Consider the following 15961-nt stretch of genomic DNA (forward strand, 5'->3'; position numbering starts at 1 on the left):
CACGATTTTCACAACTGATTTTTCTGTCTCTCTAGAATCCACTAGCTTTTTCATACATTTGCCTAGAGGGTCTAGATGTGTATATTTTAAACTACTAATTGTTAGGGAAAATAGTCTGGACCTAAGGAATTGGAATGGGAACTCTCACTCACAATTCCACTTCACGATGGATACAAATAACTGCCCCTCCACTGAAGACAGTGCTCCAGGGGGCAGGGAAGTATCAGAATACAGGGTCTTCTTCTCAGAAGCCTGGATGGTTGACGGGAGAGGGGTGATTTGGAGAGAGTAATACAGGTGGCGGCACTCAGTTCTCAAGAGAAGGCAGGGTAAAAATTTGAAAGATTGTCTTTTTTTTTTTCCTTCAGGAATTCCAAGAATATTTTCTGGAGACAAAGATGTAATAATAGCAGATAACCTTATCCACTTGCTGACTGTTTTTTCGTTTGTTTGTTTTATCCTTAGCACCTATCAGGCATCTGGCACATAACAGACCCTCAAATGCTGCTGTAGAAATTCCAAAAATCATACTGCTTGAGTTCACTACAAATTCAGAGAATCTAACCCAATCTTTTAGCTCTACTGTTTATTATCTTTTTCCATTTTCCTAAGTTACCTAATTAAGTGCTGTTGAGTTCAGATTCTCAACTATAATATACTCCATATAAAATTATAAAGTACTGATCTAACTTTGCCCTGATTCCAGGGCCTGCTTTAGCTGTGATGGATTATGTCATTTCTGATTGGGGTAGGAAACTGATAAAGAGCAATCGTCACCTCACTTCTCATGAGGCTCATACCCCAAAGCCTACTCAGTACAGCTGGTTTCATGACTTAAAGAAGGAAAAACCCTTTCCTGCCTCTGAGGGAAAAAGTAGGCTTGAAGATCTGCCCCTGTTGGGATGCCATCCCAGCTCATTAATGTTGTGCCTCCTGATGGTCCTCACCTATAAGTTCTATTAAATGTGAGGTTGTTCATGTCTTCATCCATCCATCCATCCAACAATCACTTGTTGAAAGTCTACATGAGGGGCTCTGGATAAATCACACAAATGGTGTTTACCTTTATGGAGCTGATAATCCAGTGGAGGACACAGACAAAATGAAGTCAAAAAAATATATATTAGAATCTGTGATAAGTTCTATGAAGAAAGCACAGATGTCAGTGATAGAGAAAATTTTTTAAAAAGGATCCTCTGAGTTTGCTCAAAGAAGGGCTTTCCAAGGAGGTGACTTTTCAGTTGATAGAAAAATGAGACATTTAAGTTGATGGAAAGATTTCAGTTGATAGAAGATGGAAATCTTCCTTCGAGTAGAGGGAAGATTGTCCCAGGGAAGACAGAGCAGTGTGTGTGTGAGGGTCCTGGGGTGGAGGGGCTGATAGAGAGGGGAGCTACAGAGCACAAACCCCATCTAAGGGGCAGTATGCCATGGTAGTTAAACAGTACAGACTCTAGCACCAGACGGCCTGGCTTCAAGTTCCAATTTGGCCTCTGACTAACGTTGTGACCTCATGTAAGTTGAAAGTTCCATGCCTCAGTTTCCTTATCTCTAAGATGGAGATTTAAAATACTATCTATCTGGCAGGATTTCAAGAGAAGTCATACATGCAGATTTTTATATAAAACTTCCCAATTTTTAAATTTTGTCCATCATTTCAGGCAGCTTCGTCATCCCAGCTTCCCTTCAACCTGGAACTCAGGGTTTGTGATGGGCCCACTTTGTTGCCTTCTCTTCCTTTTCCCCACTGTCTCTCCAATAGACAATTTGGGTACTGAGTTCCCTTACATTTACTTATGGGATTATTCAGATTGAAGTCTGTCTTCCTTGCTTACCATAAACTGTGCAAAGTCAGGGTCCAAAACTGGTTTTGCATAGCATTATATCCCAGAGTCTAACACAATACCAGGCACTCAGCAGGTTCTCAACATATATTTATTGGATAAATGGATGATACTGAGATGCTTTTTCTATTCTGCCTTGTCCTCCTTTGTCTCTTCTCCTTTCCATTTTCTCCCAGTTCCTCTTCTTTCCTGTCTTCCTCAAATTCTTAATCTAATCTCTTTACCTGGCAAGAGATATTTTCCCTTTCCTTGATAATGTATTTTGAAGCAAAGGACTACTGTTTTTCCCCTCTAAATTTTTGTCCTCATTTTCAAATGTGTGGTCATATAATGCTGTTCCCCCCCACCCCCAAAAAAACAGCTTCAGCAAATGGAGTCATGAGGGAGATGTATAACACTTTGAAACACAGTAATATTGAAAAAAATTATCAGGGTAAAAAGAGAAGAACTCTACTTTCATCTGGAAAAAAGATAGTGGGAAATAGTTTTCAAATGTCTTGATATTCTGTCTCTCAATAGTTGATAAATATATTTTCCTTTGGAGACTGTTTGCCTGTGAAATATTTTCATGTTTCAAATTTGTTTTGGTTGTTCAGCTTATGTAACCTACTGAAGCAGAAATTAAGTTAGAAAATTCTTGTCAGGGTTAGATATGGCAGTATGAACACCAAGAAGTAAAGTGATCTGACAACATTTGTTAGAGAAACAAAAAAACAAATGAAACTATGGAAAACTCTAGAAAAGCCCAGACTTCCCTTCTGGGGATCATTAACCCTGAGGAATTAACGTAAGTGAAAGCTTGCTTTGTCCCACATTGCCAAGTTTTTTAACCTTTTACCTTACCTATAATACTGGACTACTCCCCACTCTTTTATACTGCTAGGGCATACATTTAAAGCAGTTTCCTGGCATTTTCTGCCTGTCAAAATATGGAGAAAGCAGAATGTAGCAGAAGCAGTAGTCATCTGAGCTCCCTTGAGTTTTGGCCCCACCAACAACTATAGTGTGTGCCCTTGGGCATGTCACTCACTGCTCCAGCCTCAGCTCCTCAACCAGCAAGAAGAAATAGAACAAATGATCATGAAGCCATTGTTCAGTTGTAATAGTCAACTCCATGATTCTTTTCCTTTATTTCCTTTTCAGTTTTGTTCTTTATGATGGGCTTACAAAAGACACCGCAAAAGAGAAGATGTGAAGTCACAGTTGATAAACACGACTTTCTCCTTTCTGGATTTGTTGGGCATCTAATGATTCCTTGGTTCAAAAAAAAATTCTCTGCTTTTTGTGTTTCCTCGCAACAAAAGAGCAGTTAACAACCAGGCTGGGTCATAAAAGTGCCCATCCTGCTCGGCGGAGGGAAATCCTTTTGTGCAGCAGGGACAGAATTGCTGGCTGACAGGCAAAGGCACTGCAGGGGATGCCTGGACATTGCTGCCCATATTAACCAACTGCCTAGACCTTTACTGCATACTACATGGGCAGCAAGTGGCTGCCTTTCACTCTGTTTTGCTGTTAAATCACATCAATGTATGTGTACCAAACTTCTAGAAAATAGCTTGTACAGTATGGGGAATATAGTGACGTCAAAGGCACTGTCCCTAACCTAGTGAGATTTGGATGGGCATAGAGAAATGTGCTCTTCCTCTTTGGGGTGTGCAGCTTGTCCTCCCTTTTTTTTCTCTTGTTTCTTTTTTGGTTGGACCCCCAGAAAACTCTAACTAAAATTTAAAATTGCCCTTAGCAAAATGGGGAACTCCACTGGTTTTTAACACTGACGAGTTCAGGCATAGCTGGATTTCAGGTCCCAAATGATATCACCAGAGTCTAGTCCTTCTCTTGGCTAGACTTTTCCCTATGTTGACCTTGCTGTCAAACAGGCTCTTATTGGAAAGGTGAAGGCCAGCAGAGCAGCCAGCCTAATCTTCACTGCTTGCGTTTAGCAGCAGAGAGAGAGAGTACCCATTGGCTGGTCCCTTCAACAAAAGTTGTGGGATTGGCTCAGAGTCAAGCTGATGGGTGGAGTGCCAACCCTGAACCAGTCACAGTGGCTGGGGAGCGAGGTGGAGGGCAGGGTTGCTTTGGTTGGCCGTGTGTTTCTTAAAGGTCAACCCCATCCATCTCAGTTGCAGGGACTGAGAGTAGTGGGGGAAAGATAGTACGTCCAGAGAGAAAGAAGGGACACTGTCACTCCAAGAAGAGTGAAATAATGCTGGACAGGCTAAGAGAACCAATATTCACATTATCCCACAATATGAACCTCTTCATTGAGAATAATAAATGAGGGAATTCCCTGGCCGTTCAGTGGTTAGGACTCTACGCTCTCACTGCCTAGGGCCCAGGTTCACTCCCTGGTGGGTGAACTAAGATCCCACAAGCTATGTAGCATGGCCAATAAAAAAATAAAAACATCTTTAAAAAAAGAATAATATGTGAAGAAGGACTAGGCAAGCAGAGGGGACTAGGAGGTCAACCAGGTATAGGTTGGATACTCAACTAACCCAGGATTGTCTTGTTCTAAGTATTGATTGGACCAAGTGCCACATCTACTGTCCACTTCTCTCGTTATTGTCGTCATATCACAAGTTAGAATTCTTACAAATCCTTAGGAAAGCTGCTCCTTACATGAGTACACAGAGCTTTAGTACACTATTGTTTAAATGTTGAAAAGGGTTTCTTTCTTTCTTCTTTCATTGCATTTTGGCTTTTCATAGTGTGCAATTTTGCTGCATTTATAATCATTATGTGCTTTGTTTTGGGAGAATGCATTTTGTCATAAAAGCTTTTCATACAACTAGAGGAATGATCAGCCTCACTATCAATATTCCAGCACAACCTGTTTTTTTCCCCCCGGGAATATTTAAAATAAGTTGCAAAACTCAGATGTATAGCAATTGAAAAAGAAAACTGAAACCAATTTGATTCTCTTAATTGAGAAATAATTAATTTCTGCATGACAATATTAGATTCTATAAAAGAGACTCCATGTATTCCTCTCCCTTTTCCTTTCACAAAGTTATCATTTAACTCTAGCTTTGTTTGTGATATAATAATGTAGAGCCTGTGCACAAAGTGAGACTAAACTAACACAGAGGCTTCTCTTATAAATAGAAAAAAATGAATGCTTTTTTTAATTTAAAGGAAACTGTGTTTAAAATGCAATTTTTGGAAAATATAATAAAGTCAAATATAAATATTGTGAACAGATGTTTCTTAAGAAACTTCTGAAATGAATAGTCACCATCTGGAACCATTTACAATGAGAAGAAGGTAAGCATGCACCTGTTCCTTCTTTAAAAAGATGTAATCTGCGTACCAAATTATAAACAAGTATGGCAGTCTCCGTAAAAAGGCAATATTCAATTTGCCAAACTGTTTAGAAAAATATTGATAAGAATGTAGATGGTGCTTCTAAAAAGCTTAGTCTGTTTTCAGATTTCTTTGCTTACTTGTAATTTTTAAAAGATAAAACTCTTCAAAAGTGGGTGCATATTCTACATTTTTTTTCATATTCTACATTTTTAAAGACATGCACAAAACCTGAATGGACACTGCTACTTTCGCTACCACCACCATCACTCAAGATGTCTATTTGCCCCAGACCACAATTTAGATACTCCACAACATGAATTGAACCTATAATCCTTGCAGCCTTGATAGACTGATTGCATTAGTGGCTCCCTTAATGGTTTTCTATATCCACATCCTTCACAAGGTGCTACTGCAGCAACTTGCACCAAGAGGTGGAGTCTTTTTCCCCATCCTTTGAAGCAGAGCTGAACTTGTGACTTGCTTTGGCCAACAGAACGCAGAAGGGACAGCATACTAGTTCCAAGCCTAGACCTCCAGAGCCTTTGTATAATTTGATCTTCTCTCCCAGAGCCCTGCCACAGCCTTGTGAATAAGCCTGAGTTAGCCTGTTGGAGGACGAGAGACCACATGGAGGAGAGTCCGGTTATCCCTGTGAAGGCCATTCTAGAACAGCTTTCAGCCAACCAACTCCCCAACATGTGAGAAAGCCAGCCAAGATCAGCAGAGTTGCCTATGTCACATGTCCTTCGCCTTTTGCCTATGTGAGAGTTTTGATTTCTCCATGACTAATGAATGACAGGGGGTGATGCGAGTTGCTAAAGGATTTTAAGAGCTTCTGGCTGCTGTCCTTTTATCTCCTTGAACTACAGGGAGGTAGGTACAAGTTGCAGGGATATGTTCAAAAAAGAAGATGTTGGAACTTATAGGTAGATTTTGATATGCAGATTGGAGGCTCCAAATAAATGAAATAGGAAAAACACACTGAGTGAATGTAAGAATATGGTTAACTTACCGAAGAGAATAATCTACTTTTAATAATTTCAGCATATTTTTGAATATAATTATAAATGAAGCTAATCTCTGTTGAAATCCATTCTTCCTACAAGTGAATTCTTCTTATTTCAGCAGTTGGTTCCACATGCTATATGCTCTTTTAAAATATTTAATTAATGGGAATTCCCTGGCAGTCCTGTGGTTGGGACTCGGCACTTTCACTGCTGTGGGCCTGGGTTTGATCCCTGGTCGGGGAACTAAGATCCCACAGCCAAAAAACCTCCAAAAAGCAATCAAAGGTTATTTTTTGTATTTGTGATGATTATTTATTGGTTACTTCCCTGGCATTCATCTTCCACTTTTCCTCTAACCTTACTCCGAAATTTCATTCTCCCAGTCATGTGATTTAGGTGGGAATAACCTTACTACAAATTCCAGAGAGTGGCTGATTGTCTTATGTCCCATGGTCACTTGTGATGGTTTTGGGGTGAAGAACACAGACAAAGCCAACAAAATGCAAGGACTTCTGATGTGGAGAAGCTTCCCTATTTCCCTGCTTGGTGTGAGATCTGGAATTATGGAAATTATTTTTCTATAAGGAGAGGAATTTTAGAGTTGCCACAAAAAGGAGCCTAAGGATGAAAGCTACACCATAGAAAGCAGATAAGAGAGATAGAGAGGAAAAAATGGGTCCTTGGAAACATTGTTTGAGGGGCTGGATACAGCTTTGCCTGAAGTTAACATTGCCTCTGGAGATTTGTCCCTGGCAAAGCCCGTTAACATTTCCCAGGGAATAAAAATAGAATCTGAGTAAAAAAGTCGAAACTTTTTTCTCTTTGCACCTTGTCTAGTTTCACTTACTCATAGGGGGCCACACGCAGAGGCTTCGCACATGGCACTTTAGACCAGAGTTCTTAGTGTGAAACAGCTGCACCAGACACCTCAGCTTGGGGACTGTGTCCAAAAGCACCAAATGAAACCTTGAATAAAGATGGCAGCGGCCGACCATGTGCAGAGACACTGCACCCGATCTGGAGCCTGAGCTGCACAGCTGCGCCTGCCCTACAAGAACTCCGCCCCCTCCCCTCCCCGCTAATGAGATCCCCATAAAGCAGCCCTGCCGGCAGCCTGTTGGGGAGCATGGACTCTATAGAGTTCAAGCTCACACCTCTTTATCCTCTGATCAAAGAATAACGCTTTCCTTTGCTTCTGAACCACAACTGCCACCACCGCACCAGGGCTTCTGCCCTCCTCACAACTCCAGGGGTCAACAGTAGCCTTCTCCATAGTCACTTCTGGTTTGGTAAAGGGGAGTGGGCAGCCCCGTAAGCCTATAGGCGAGATTGGGAAAAGGTCCAGGTAATGAGGCTGCCTGACAAAGGGAATGAGGACACTCATTCAGCAAGTTCAGGAAAGGACACTGGGGACGCCTGAGTGCAGAACTGTCCCAAGGTAGGTAAGTGAACAGTGACTGAATTTCTCTTCCAGTTAGCACTATTCTATCTGAAGTGAGCTAGGGAGCCCTGTGAGCCACTTGTGAGACCAGGAATCCCTGCTGTCAGGAAGCCCCCTGAGCTGCTGGCAAGAAGAGGAAACACCATACTGCCCGACTCCTATTCTTAATCCTCCAAGCTCCTTCCCCCTCTGCTTGTGAGGTGAACCTTGGGCAATTCTTCATCCACCTAAGTCCCCCCGGGCTCTCCTCCCAATGTTGGCACAAAACATCAACTGCTCCAGCAATCTGGTGACTACCCCGTGGAAATCTCTCATATTCTTGCCCTCACCCTGTGGGAGATCTGAAAATTCCCCCTTTTGGTCAAAAGGAGGAGAGGCCCCTGCCTTAAACAGCTGTGCCACTCCATAATAGACCAAATGGGCAAGGAACCACAGTGGCTCAGCTGCTCTGGCCCTAAGGCATCCATCTAACCTCCTGTGGGACATTCTGACTGAGGAAGGACTAACTGTCTCAAGCAGGGGCCGTAGAAATTCAAAGGGGGACCCCCAGTTATATCAGAGTCCACACCACTTGGACACCTCAGATTTGGATCTTTTGAGAAATCCATGAACAGTTTGGTGCTGGTTCCAAATTTCCCCAACTGGAAATCTTATTTGGATCAAATCTTGTGGCATTTGCATGCCAACAAATCACTACAACTGCTCCCCTTGGTACTTGAAAACAAATCCAAAACAGAACATCTAAGGTATGGGGAACCCATTAGGGTGCGTCCTGTAGAACTGGAAGTTTTTCGGGTATCATTCCCTGACCCCCAAACATTTAATCTTCCTATGTAATGCAGCCTGGCCCCAATACCAGCTGGGAGATGGGGGAAGTTGGCCCATCAGTTGGTCTCTAAATTACACTATTTTACAATCGGACCTGCTATGCCAGAGACAAAAGAAATGGGATGAAATTCCCTATACCCAGTTTTTTATGGCCTTATATCCAAACAAAGGCCTTCATAAGTGATGTGGGCTCTCTTCCACTGAGGTGATACTAGTCCCTGACCCTCCCCCTGAGGACATTGATCTCTTCCCTAACCTTCCTCCTACTTCTCCCTCCCTACCCTTTTCCTTCATATGTCCAGATTTGGGCCATAAAACAGAGGGACACCCTCCATACCAGGCCCCTCCCCCAGAACCCAGTCCAGCACGTACAGGAAGCAGGACTAATAACCAGCCAAGGTCCAACACCTGCTCGAAAAAGCATTCCCTTTGAGTCAGGTTCCCAATGGAGGAGAGCTCATCCAAGTATATGTCCCATTTACCACTTTTGATCTGTATAACTGGAAAAATCATAGTAAGGGGTTGAAGGAAGATCCAGAAGCGTTCCTGAATCTGATTAGGGGAATCTTTCAGATCCATGACCCCACCTGGAATGACAGCCAGAGTCTCTTCAATGTACCCCTAACAGGGGAAGAAAAGGCAAAAGAGAACAGAACAATGCAGGTCATGCTATTTTCAAACCAGGGAATCAAGCAGTCTCAGATAATGAACCCAACTTGGACCACTGAGACAATGGAGAATGGGGTGGAAGACAAAGGCTGACCCATTATAAAAATATGATCCTAAAGGGAATCCAGGCAGAAGGAAAGAAACCTGTCAATTGGGATAAGAGAAAGGAAGTCAATCAGATGTCAACGGAAAACCCTTCAGCATTCCAAGAGCACTTCAGGGACTGCCCCAGAATCTATATAACCACAGACCCCGAGTCATTGGAAGGGAATGCAATCCTGAGGTCATAGTTCATTTCCCAAAGTGCCCCTGACATTAGGTATAAACTTCAGAAACTGTAAATAGAACTGCTGTTGAAACCAAGTTTGTGTGCCCCATGCACAGTGAGACCAAACTATCTGAAATATCAGAGTTTGGAGCAGAGACAGGTTTATTACAAGGGGCAAGCAAGGAGAACGGGTGACTCATGCTCAAAAAGCCTGAACTCCCTGATGGTTTTGGAGGGAGAGTTGGCAAAATTGGGGGGAGGGGGGAGGCTACAGGGGGTGTGACCTTCCTCTGACTTGGTAGTGAGATAATAGGGTGGCGCTCCAGGAATCTCAATCATCAGGCTTCTAGTTCCAACCAGTCTGGGGTCCATGTGCTTATGCTTTGCCTGAAGTTACCTTCCTCCACCTGGGTGGGGGGGGTCTTAGATCCTATAGAATAAGTCAGAGATTTGTATCATATTGTTATATATATCCCTTGAGGAGGAACCAGGACCCTGCCCCATCACTGCACTATTGTTTCTTGACTGCCTTTCCTTTGTTTCTGTATTCTTTCACTCCTCTAATTAGTACACTGCTTGAATCTGCCCTTTGGAACTCAGGGAAGGAAGCCTTTTTCCACCACAAGGAATGGGGGACACAGAAAGGCTTTTATACCTGGGAGGGCCCCACAGGGTCCTGCTTGGTTTCAGAACCAGATACCCCTAACTCTCACCTACCTACTAGGTGTTTAACAACCGAGATAGAAAGGAGGAAATGTCAGAGGATAAAAAGGTCTGAAGGCAAGCCCTCCTACTGGCTGTTGCCCTCCAATATCAACTGGTCAGTACGGGAATCTGGACTAACTGTCTGCCCACAGAGACTCAACTCTAGTGGGTGATCCCCAGCACCCACCAAGGGATAATAAGCCCAGGAAACTAGGACTCAATCAGTGCACCGTATGTAAATAAGAGGGACACTAGAAGAGAGAATGCCCTCATACATAGCACCTGTCATGGGAATGGAAATGGCAGATCTTGGCCATTACCCTTGAAGGAAGATGGTCCAAATAGATGAAGAATGACAGGGCCAGAGGGCTCTTAAGCTGGCACTCCAGCTGACCCCTGAGGAGCCCTGGCTGACATTGGATATAAGGGGAAAGCCTGTCAAATTCTTAGTTGACACCAGTGCCACCTACTCGGTTCTGAACACCAGATCAGACAAACTTGGTCACAAGAGTTGTAAAATTATGTTGGTATCAGGGAAGGCCCAAGAACAGGCATTCACAGAGCCATCAGAATGCAAACTGGATGAACACACTCTCACCCATTCCTTCCTCTACAGTCCTGAATGCACTATGCCCCCGTCAGGAAGGGATATCTTAGATAAATTGAGATCTACTATCCACCTAATGGGAGACAAACTGGAGATTGGTGACCCCCTAGACAAAGGGCACAAGATGATAATGTTAACCTCCCCAGACAGAGCAAATCAACCTCTCTGGAATAAATGCCAAGGTTTGGGCCCGGAGACAGGTGGGATGAGCAATAGGAGCCAGTTCTGTGATAGTCCCTCTAAAACCCTGACATACATGGCCCAATAGAAAATAGCACCCTTGGGGACTTCCCTGGTGGTGCAGTGGTTAAGAATCTGCCTGCCAATGCAGGGAACACAGGTTCGAGCCCTGGTCCGGGAAGATCTCACATGCTGCGGAGCAACTAAGCCTGTGCGCCACAGCTACTGAGCCTGCGCTCTAGAGCCCATGAGCCACAACTACTGAGCCCATGTGCCACAACTACTGAAGCCCCTGTGCCTAGAGCCTGTGCTCCACAACAAGAGAAGGCACAGCAATGAGAAGCCTGTGCACTGCAATGAAGAGTAGCCCCCACTGGCTGCAACTAGAGAAAGCTGCGTGCAGCAACGAAGATCCAACGCAGCCAATAAATAAATAAATTAATTAATTAATTAAATTTATTTAAAATAAATTTATTTAAAAATTTATTTATTAAAAAAACAAATTTATTTAAAAAGAAAATAGTACCCTCTCCACTGGGAGACCTTATTGGGCATTGCCCCTGTTATACAGGGCCTAATCAACCAGGGTCTTATTAGACCATGCCAATCAGCCTGTAATACCCCATTCTCCTCATAAACCCAATGGAGAATATCAGATAGTACAGGACCTTAGAGCAGTCAATGAAGCTGTTAGGGAACTGTTGACTGAAACCGCCTGCCTTGGCCAGGCATGATGATAACCACTTGCATGAGTTGTCTCACAACAGGATGTCCTGATAAGGAACACGGTGCTGCTGCTGAAAACTAACCAGGAGAATTCAGGAGGGGCCAGAAAGAGGGAGGAGACGCCAGACCATAATATGTCCTACCAACCTCCCAAAATCCTTTGCGCTGGAATCCATCTTGGCTGAGAGATGCACGCGCCATCAGGAAGGACACTGAGTCAGACCAAATACGGGCCAAGCAAGATGACTGCCAGAGACAACCCGGAAACTAGCCCCATTACCATAAAACCTGAGACTGCGAGCCATGTGGCAGAGCAGCTCTCCTGGGTTCCCTTACCCTACTACTCCATACCCTACTACGCCCAGGCACTCCTTCCCAATAAAGTCTTTGGCTCTGTCAGTACGTGTGTCTCCTTGGACAATTCATTTCCAATTGTTAGACAAGAGCCTGCTCTAGGGCCCTGGAAGGGGCCCCCTCCCTGCAAAAAAAGCCACCAAGCATATACAGTCAGTGGTTTCTAATCCCTACACCCTGCTGGCCACTCTACTGTCTATCAGGACCTGGTATTCTGTATTAAATTTAAAAGATGCCTTCTTCTGTATTCCATTAGCCCCAGAGTCACAAGAAATTTTTGCTTTTGAGTGGCAGGATCCAAACACGCAATAAACACAACAAAAATTCCTGCCCCAAGTGTTCAAAAATTCCCTCACCATCTTTGGGGAAACTTTAGCTAAAGACCTGAAAGATCTGTATCTGAGGGAGAGAACCTTCCTCCATTATGTAGACAACATTCTGATTGCCAGCCCTACTAAGGTGGCCTCTGATAAAAATACTGCAGCCACCCTGAACCTCTTAGCTGATAAAGGATATAAGGTGTCCAAGAAAAAGGCTCGAATATCAGAAACTAGGGTGATCTACCTAGATTTCATTCTCACAGGTCAGAGAAGCCTACCTCAGGAAAGGAAAGAAGGGAGGCTGGCTCATCAAGGAACTCACTATGGTTAGGAAGCCCTATATAACTGGTTAGTTGAGGTCATGGTAACTCCTAGCATGAAAAGTATAGTCAGCTGGGTAGTTGAGCCCTGCCCCATCTGCAATGAATGACCCCAACACCAAACCCCCCAGAGGTCCCCAAATAAGGCCCATTCAGGCCAGAGGGACATATCCTGGGGAAGACTGACTAGCTGATTTCACTGTCACACTGAGAGTACCAGGCAATTTCAGATACCTCTTGGTGCTAGCGGACACATTTTCAGGGTAGGTAGACGTGTTCCCTGCTAGAACTGAAACGGCAGCTGAAAAGGCTGAAGTACTACTAAAAGAGATAATCCCCAGGTTTAGGCTTTCAGGATTCTACAAAGTGATAATGCATTCATGTCTCAAGTGAATAAAAAGGGATAACAAGTGCACTGGGCATAAAATGGATCTTGCACTCAGCCTGGAGATTCCTATCATTGGGGGAAAGTAGAGAGATTCGATAAGAACTTAGCCAAGCTATGCCTGGAGACTCAAGAAAATTGGATAAGGTTACTCCCTGCTCAGCAGTTAGCCCCAAGGGATAAGTCAAAGTTAAGTGCGTTTGAACTTCTGTATGGTAGACCCATCCCCCAAGCCTGAGAAAAGGGACACCTCGGCCCCCTTGAAATAGAACAACTCAAGTATCCCCTCCAGGTAGGAGAAACCGTGAAGGCTCTTACGGAATATGGTAACCAGGTGCTGCCACCCCTTCTGGCCAGGAGATTGGGTGAACCTACAACCTGGAAAACCAGCAGCTGGCAAGATAGGCTCACTCCTAAGTGGAACGGAGCTCACTTGCTGACCCAAACCACCTACTCTGCCCTGAAGTTGTAGGGGATCACTCCGTGGGTAGATCACATTCGAGTGAGAAGGGCCCCCGAGCCCCAAACTCTGGAAAGACAACCTGGGGCAACAGACCCCCTTGACTACTTGTGTGAACCTCTCTCTGACCTAAAGCTTCTCTTCTGAAAAGCAAGAAAAGTTGGTCCCAGAAGACCAATTGCAGGAATCATTGCACTCAAAGGGATGCTAGTAACCTTGGCTGGGGGAGCAATGTCACCATAAAAAAAGGTAACAGCCACCATGATGACAGCGGCCAATGTGACCAGTCTCAACTTGAAGCTATGACAAAAGTCCACTGACTCATTGACCAGTAAGATCCTGGATAACCAAATTGCCGTAGATTATCCGTTAGCTCAGGGGTCCCCAACCCCCGGGCCTCAGACCAGCACCACTCTGTGACACAGCAGAAGGTGAGCGGCGGACGAGCAAGCTTCATCTGCCACTCCCCATCTCTCCCCATCGCTCGCATTACCGCCTGAACTGTCCCTCCCACCCACCCCCCGACCCACCCCCAGACCCCCATCAGTGAAAAAACTGTCTTCCATGAAACCGGTCCCTGGTGCCAAAAAGGTTGGGGACCGCTGCGTTAGCTGACAGGAAGGGGCCTGTGCACTGGCCAAAACTTCGGGCTGTTTTAAAGTTGGTGCACGTGGCCTGCTTGGCGAAAGCGCAGACAGACTACCGGGAAAAGCAACTTGGCTGCAGAAACTAGGCAGCCCAATCTGGCCGAACAAACGTGGAGTGAGATAAAACAGGCCCTCCCCAGCATCACTCGGTTTCTCCCTTTCCTGGACCCCTCAACGACCATTATTCTCTTGTTAGTATGTGGGCCATGCATCCTAAATTGTCTGGTGTCCTTTGTCTCCAAAGGTTAGACAAGTGGTGGCTCAGGGATACAGAACAGTCAGGGCTGAGACCTACTGACAACCAAACATATCAAAGGCAACGGGGGAGAAGTTCTGCTCCTCCAACCAGGTTAAGACAGCGCCCCAAATCAGCAGGAGGCAATTACAGAAGATAGACCTGCGCCCCTCAGCGCCCCTCCGGAATGAGAGCAGGACAAAAGACACAGGAGGGATTCGTCACCGGCAAAGCCCAGTAACAATTCCCCGGAAGTACAAACAGAACGCGGATCATAAAACAAAGTCTAACCTTTTTATCCTTTCCTTTGTGCTTAGTCTAGTTTCACTTGCTCACAGGGTGCCGTGTATAGAAGCCTTGCACCTGGCACTTCGGACCAGAGTTCCTAGTGTGAAACTGTGACCCCCGCACCTCAACTCCACGGGTCTTGCGCAGCTGCACTCGACCTTGATTCAAGATGGCGGCGGGGGGACCGTGAGCAGAGATGCTGCGCCTGCCTGGCGAGAATTCCGACCCCTCCTCCTCCTCCCCGCTGACAAGATCCCTATAAAGCAGCCCCACCGCTGCCTGTTGGCGGACAGTGTGGACGCCAGAACGGGAGCTCGCATCTCTCCATTCTTTGATCCAAGAATAAAACGTTTTGTTTTCTTCTGAACCAAACTTGGTCTCGTTCTATTGGTGCCAGCAACACGGGGCAGGAGGATCCTCGTTGGGGTCCAATTCGGGAGGCTCAATAACATTTTCACTTACGTGACTAATAAATCCCTGTTCTTATTTAAGCCAAAATGAGTGTTCTCTTCACTTGCAGCTGAAAGATCATTGACTGATACAACTTTTATCTCTTATTTTCTAGCTTTGCTTCAAGCTCCCTAATTCAGAATCTTTCTTCATTCTTAGACTATTACAATAGCTTCTTAACTACCCTCCCTACTTCCACTCTGTGTCGCTGTGATCTATATATTTTGTTACTGGATTAATTAATATCTTTTAGGCATAGCTATAATTATATCCTCTTGCCCCCAAATTGCAATGATTCCCCGGTGTCTACTGCATTAAAATCAAACATCTTTTAACATTCTAGGCCTAGTCAGTGTGTGTCAACTGTACTCCTTAAGGCTTCCTGTGACCTCCGTTCCATGTTGGTAAGTACAGAAGACATTTGTTATTCTTTTTCTTATTTGACAGCTCAGTAGTGTTTAGCATCGTTTACTGCTCTCTCCTAAGACATTTCTTTTTCCCTGTTTCTGTGCTACAGCGCGCTCCTCTCTTGGTCTTCTCCAACTACTCAATCTTTAACTGTTGGAGCTTTTCCAGGTTCTTATTGTAGGATTATTGCTCTTCTCAGTACATACATATTTGCTAGTCATCTCATCAACTTCCATGACTTAAAATTCCTTTTAAATCCAATGACTCCTAAATCTAAGCCTTCGACCAGACTTCACAGTTTCAGACCCCAGCATCCACTTGCCCATTGGAATCTTCACCTCTGACCTGCCACTTTCTCCTCAAACCCGCACCTCCTCTAGGGCTCCTACCCCCATGAATAGTCATCCCCTTTGATCTAGGGGCTCAAGCCAGAAATTTGGCAGTTATGCTTGGCTATTCCATCTCCTTAATCCTTCAAATGCAATCAAACACCAGATCCTGCCAGTTCTA

The 15961-nt window shown here is 44.6% G+C and overlaps 1 long non-coding RNA gene across 3 annotated transcripts in view; it reads right to left on the bottom strand.

The window, feature by feature from the left end:
- Positions 1–15091, bottom strand: part of LOC307185763 — a 69092-nt gene extending 54001 nt beyond the window's left edge. For all 3 annotated transcript variants that reach the window (XR_013828164.1, XR_013828165.1, XR_013828166.1), the window contains exon 1: positions 14597–15091. This is a non-coding gene — a long non-coding RNA (uncharacterized lncRNA). The remainder of the gene's footprint in view (positions 1–14596) is intronic.
- Positions 15092–15961: the final 870 nt, after the last annotated feature.

Source organism: Stenella coeruleoalba, assembly GCF_951394435.1.
Source record: "Stenella coeruleoalba genome assembly, chromosome: 4".
NCBI classification, from domain to species: Eukaryota; Metazoa; Chordata; class Mammalia; order Artiodactyla; family Delphinidae; genus Stenella; species Stenella coeruleoalba.